The 6741-nt window shown below is 36.0% G+C and overlaps 1 pseudogene across 1 annotated transcript; it reads left to right on the forward strand.

Moving 5' to 3' along the window:
• The first annotated feature begins 1131 nt into the window (after positions 1–1131).
• On the forward strand, positions 1132–5901 carry LOC306849941 (interferon-induced very large GTPase 1-like; annotated as a pseudogene). The gene has a single exon. The product of its transcript is annotated as an interferon-induced very large GTPase 1-like (transcript).
• The last annotated feature ends 840 nt before the right edge of the window (positions 5902–6741 follow it).

Consider the following 6741-nt stretch of genomic DNA (forward strand, 5'->3'; position numbering starts at 1 on the left):
TTTTCACATACTGTTTATTGTACTATACATTAGGAAAGTATGTGATTTCGCATGCAGCCTTGGATTACAAGACCTAACACAGGAAACTGGTACACAACTTTAACATAAAAGTCCAAACAAGACAACACAGGGGATATATAATACTTTCAGTTACTATAAAGTGAAGAGTTAAAAAAAAAAAAAATAAGGCCACATTTTCATTGTTTCAGACCCAATCAAATATGACTATAAAATATTTTTCATTAAATAATAATATTATTTAATACAAACTAATTCTAGTGTACAGTAAAATAATACAAAAAAATATTTAATTGTACACAGAAATTACAATACTAATATTACACCTTAAATTCTTTGTTTTTAAAAGTTAAACTATAGGGCTTTTATTTTGGTGGCTTGCTGCAGCCTTTGTGATTTGACTACTGTATTAAGGCATATCACAATATTGATTTTATTTCATTATATCACCTGAGTGAAAAATAAATATACCTAAATGTTTTTGAAACACATTTATTTCATGCTAAGTATAATAAAAAATACCATGCAATTGTACCTTTAATACTAAACTGGTATACTTAGAGCTTGCTGAACTGGAACAACTACGGTAATTTTGTACTTAATGCACTTTAATTGTGTGGAAGTAGTGTTGAAGTCCAACTAAAGATATACTGATGTATATTTGGTTGTCTTAAAGTAGAACTATTGCAAGTATACTTCAGGTACACTTTAAATATCTTGTATTTAAAAAGCGATATTATTCAAAGATCATGAAATCCTCATCAATAGTAACATTAACAAAACATTTTAAGCTTAAAATTAAGAAATGTGCATTGTGCACAGGTAGTACTCCAAATAAAGTTGAATTATATATATATATATATATATATATATATATATATAAGTCTCAAGTGATATGACGGTAAATATGTTTTGAGCTCTTTTTAATATGAAATGTGTATTTTAAATATATTACAAGGGAATGTAGCCATGGATCAAAGTAAATAAAATCTTTTAATTGTTATTCTTCAACAGGAAAACAACAAGGACTGTGGAACAACAGAAGTCAGTCAAGAGACTAAAAAAATGAATGTATTTCACAAACTTAATATTGAAGATTGGCACAGCAAAAAAATGAGAGCTGCAGATGTTCTTCAGATAACTGAACATCCATTACAGCTCCATGAGTCTTGTGCCGAAGAAGATCTGATTCACACTTTCATAAGAAAACTACTGATGATGAACTACAGAGCAAGATACATTACAACTAAAGAGATCAACGAACAGAATCACACAAAACAAAGAGATAATGGCTCAACTGAGAACACTAGTGATATGTACAAAGAACTTTCTTTGTCAAACAAAGGAAAAACGCAATCAGAACAAATCGATCTGATGGATGTTCAGATGGCCGTGTTTCATTGTGCTGATGTTTTCCTGAAGCAGCTGATGGTGACTAAACTCTCCCAGTGCCAGTATGCTCTGCCTCTGCTTGTTCCTGATCCATTCACACAACAGATTGAGTTTCCTCTCTGGACATTTAGGCAAATCATCAAGAGCTGGAAGATGAGAAACACCAACAATGAAAACATCAGTCAAACCCAGCCGATCTACAAGGCAGAAACTCCAATGGTGTTTTTCTTCAGGTTTGGCTCTGTGTCTTCATCCAAATCTCAACTGATGAACAGTCTGATCAATGAGAAACACAACACATTCTTCCACAGGAACTGCCAAGGCAGCAGCAGAACCAGAGTCCTGATGGATGGAGTGGTGGAGATCGCTTGGTTCTGCCCTTCTGGAACAAATGATGATAAATTCACTGACTGTGTTGCGTTCTGTAATCTACACGGTGATGCAGGACACCATGAGAAACAGATGCAGATCCTCACTGACTTAGCCTCAGTCAATGTTGTTCTTCTACCTCGACTGGACCGGAATGACAGTAGGATCGAACTTGAAAACCTGTACAAGGACTTAAAGCCACTCATTTGCCTTTTTACTGAGGATGAATCTACTATCATTGAGACACGGAAAGGAAAGTACAAAATTGGTTTGAAAGACAGAAATCAGTCAGATGTGTCTGAAGAACTCAGAAGAGCTATAAATGATTGTCTCTCAGATTCATCTTCCACTTTCAGACTTGAAGATATGGGCAACCATATGTGCAAAGACTCAGACATCAGAGTAGACGAGGAAGATGATGATGACTGCAGGAGAGGAAGAGCAGCAGCTCAGCAGATGATGAGTTTACTGGAGAAACAAGAGTTGAGAGATATCAAAGTAAAATTCTTGCCCTGTCAGGGGAAACTCTGGCATCAGTGGTGTCAGAAGAACAAAGAATTACATCGACCTCAAGGAGATGATCTAGAAATGGAAATCAGTAAAAAACAAACTGAGATGAAACATATCCGTCAACAGCAGCATGAATCTGATTTAAGTGAGTTTATGAAGCTCTTCATTAAAGAAATGAACATGCATGGTGTAAATAATGTGTTTTTCCTTTACTGGCTCAGAATCTTATTGGATGAATATATTTCAGCAGATCTTTCTATTTTACATTGCAAGTACAATGAAACATGGTCAGAAGTTTTAAAATTGAAAAATAAAAACTCTGAACAATTTGGAGCTAAACAAACTGAACTTGAGAAAACATCTGAGGATCTTCAAGCTGCAACCTTTGGTTTGGAGCACATCATGAGGGAGATCGGTCAGATCTATGAATCATGTGAATCTGTGAAGAAGAACAAGAAAGGTAAACTGTTTAACTTCTGTTCCCTCCCAAGTCTTGCAGCAGAGATGATGATCTCTGGATTTCCTATGGAGCTGATGGATGGAGATGCTGCTCATGTTCCTGTGACCTGGATCTCTGCTGTTGTAGATGAACTCATCCAGAAACTGGGAGACCAGAGAGTCTTTGTGCTGTCAGTTTTAGGGATTCAGAGTTCTGGGAAATCCACCATGCTGAATGCCATGTTTGGACTCCAGTTTGCCGTCAGTGCTGGCAGGTGCACCAGAGGAGCTTTCATGCAGCTGCTCAGAGTGACTGATGAGATGAAAACACAGATGAACTTTGACTATATTCTGGTTGTTGATACTGAGGGCCTTCGAGCTCTAGAAATGGCTGGAAGATCCACAAGAAATCATGACAATGAATTGGCCACATTTGTTGTAGGTCTTGCAAATCTTACATTGATCAATATCTATGGAGAAAATCCAGCTGAGATGCAGGATATTCTTCAGATTGTTGTTCAGGCCTTTCTGAGGATAAAGGAGGTCAGGCTGAATCCCAGCTGTGTGTTTGTACATCAGAATGTTTCAGACATCACAGCTAGAGAGAAAATCATGGAGGGAAGGAGACGACTGCTGGAGACACTGGATAAGATGACAAAACTCGCTGCTGAAGAGGAAGTCTATGATGCAGAATGTTTCAGTGATGTCATTAGATTTAATGTTCAGAAAGATGTGAAGTATTTCGCTCAGCTCTGGGAGGGAAACCCACCCATGGCACCTCCAAACCCACAGTACTGTGAGAACATTCAAGAATTAAAGAAAACTATTATGTCTCATGCCTCAGAATCACATGGAATGATGCTGAAAGACTTCAAAGATCATATTGTAGCTCTCTGGGAGGCTTTACTGAATGAAGGATTCGTCTTCAGCTTCAGAAATACTCTTGAAATTTCAGCCTACAGGAAACTGGAGACAGAATACAGCAAGTGGTCCTGGAGTCTTCACAGTGCCATGATGGAAATTGAGAACAAACTACATAACAAAATAGAAAATGAAACAATTCATGAGGTTGAGGAAACTGATATTCATAGAGAACTAAGTGAATCAAGTGAAGAAGTGAAAAAATCAATGTCAGAATTCTTTGAGGCAAGCACATATGCCGATATACTGATTCAGTGGAAAACATCATTTGAAATTAAAATCAAAGAGCTTGAGGAAAACATTGTGAAAGAAACAAAGAGGAAATTAAATGAGATTCTTCAGCAGCGAGACGTCAAGAAAAACATTGATGTTCAGAGAAAACATCTTGAAAACTCTCTATGAAAAGAGCAAAGAACTTGCTTTAAAACTCAAAGACAAAGCAAAAGATGAAAAAACACTCAAGAAAGAGTTTGACTCGTTCTGGAAACAGTGTATGAAGAAGATCAACACAGACACTCCTGCAATCAAAGACATTGACATAATGAGGGATGTCAGAAAAGTACTCACTAACATCTATGAAAGTGCTCCTGTTGGTCACTGGAAGGGCAACAGAGATATTTTCACTGTGCCGAGTTATTCAGATTATGTTATTTTCAAAAATCCCACAAAAAGTGGGAATAAATGGTCTTTTAAGAGATCTACTCAAACTTTGTCTCAAGTAGAAGAAATCAAAATACGATCATTAGTAACAGATGTTGCTCAGCATTCAGACACAATGATTCAGTCATTTAACATTTCAAAGATGGGGTACAACATCAGTTACATTCAACAACTCACATATTATATCAAGGAAATAACAGATAAATATGAGAAGAATATGAAGAATGAATACGAGTTAAAGAATGAATTCTTCATAGATTTGGTTTATTCCATCTGTAAAAGAGCAAAGAAGATGATCGCTGACCAACACAAACTGTTCAGAGATGCCAATGATCCTGAAATATATATTAAGAAGAAAAGAGAAGAGTACTATAGTATTTTCCAGAAATACTGCCAAGGAACAACATCAGCTGTTATTTTTGGTGAGATTATCTGTCAGAAACTCAAAGAGCCCATTGAACAGAGTGTCTCCAAGAAGACTGCCAAAGATTTGGCAGATGAAATTAGATCAAACTGTCCATCACTGAATGGAAACAGATCAAATCTGGAGAAACACATCCTGAAGAGACTGACTGAAAAGCAGGATTTTGACAAATACATGAACTACATTAAAACTCCTAGAGATCACTTCAAGAGTTTCATCAGAGATGAAGTCTGTCAGTACATTGCTGAGAAATTCAATGAAAGTGTTTTACCCAAGATGAAGGACAACATTGAACTCCTGCAGCAGAAGATCATGAAAGCGGCTCAAGAAGTCAACAGTGTAGATGTTGGTTTGTGGTTGAAGAGTTTCACACAGCAGCTCTCAGATGAGCTGATCTTCTCTGAAAAGGACTTCAGTGGAGTCAAACATGATGACGTTGATGATTTCAGTCTCCTGGAAGATATGATAAGACAAGAACTTCCAGCTATAATGTCTGAGGTCAGCAAAATATTCAACACAAAGACTTTTCCAGCAAATCTAGATTATAAATTCAGACCAGATGAGCTTCTGATTGATCACTTCTGTCAGTGCTGTTGGGTTCAGTGTCCGTTCTGTGGAGCCATCTGCACAAACACCATAGAAAAACATGATGGAGATCACAGTGTTCCTTTCCATCGTAATATTGGACTGAATGGGTGGTATTACAATGGAACAACAAACTTGTGTATTAACATCTGCACATCATCAGTATCAAGTGATGGACATTTTTATCCCAATGAATCAGATGTTACAGTCCCCTGGAAACAATACAGAACAGCAGGAGGAGTTTTTGCAGACTGGAGCATCACCCCTGACAAATCTGAACTGCCCTACTGGAAGTGGTTTGTGTGCAGATTGCAGAAAGATCTGGAAAAATACTACAATAAAACATTTAAGGGGATGGGGAAGATACCAGAAGAATGGAAAAAATACACAAAACAGGAAGCTATTGATAGTTTGGATAAATATATTTAATTTAACAAATAAAACATTAATACAATACTAACATAATACTTTTTTTTTCAGTTCTTTTACTCACAGCTTCAAATACTATGTTCTTCTCCTAATTGACTCTGCAATCATCTAAACTTAGAATACTTGAGAGAAAAGTTCAAATCTGAAATTAATTAATTTACAAAAAACAAACAAACAACAACAACAAGAAATAACAGTTAATATATAGTGGTGAACCTGCAACAAATCTTTGACAGACAGTCTAGGATGCGTTTCCCATACAACGATATAACTCACATTCTTGCAAAAACTGATGACATTTTGGACTAAACTTTTAGTTTAAGTTTTATTTTCCTAAATTTGTGCCTGCCAAAGTTAAACATTACGTAATTTTACATAACATAATTTGATTTGACTGACTTAATCATGCTTAACTGTGTTCACAGTTCTATCATATAGGCTAAGTGATGTTGTTATTATGTAATCACATGTTCATCTTTATCAATAAAGGCCTTATAATTTAATTTAAGTCTTTTAGTTGTTTTTTTTTTGTCTGAAATGAGTAGTTGAAATTGTGGTAAATGTTTCCACAAGTATTAATACATTATAACCTAAAGGCATCTCTCTTGAACGTTTCGCATTCAAATGAATAAAATGAGTGATCATTCTTTTTTAGTTTTAAGTTTTCCCTTTTTTTAAATCACCTTTTCCAGAGCTTCTTAAGCTGGTTTCAAGTCAAGTGAGCTTTGTCATTTTGCTGCTCTATGTGGAGATATACAAAGGAATGAAATGTTGTGTCTCACAGGACCACAGTGATATATGTGTAAACCAGTGGCGATTTCTTTAAGACTGCAAGGGAAGCTCAGCTTCCCCTATAATGTCACAAAATTAATGGTCAAATTATGTACTATTGTATTAACATTTTATTGACTAAAAATGCGTTAGAAAACGTTCATCTCAAAGACGAGTTCGTTCAGAATCAGTTAGATACAGCAGGTCGGCTGACTTGATTTTCT

This window comes from Barbus barbus (genome assembly GCF_936440315.1).
Source record: "Barbus barbus genome assembly, chromosome: 3".
NCBI classification, from domain to species: domain Eukaryota; kingdom Metazoa; phylum Chordata; class Actinopteri; order Cypriniformes; family Cyprinidae; genus Barbus; species Barbus barbus.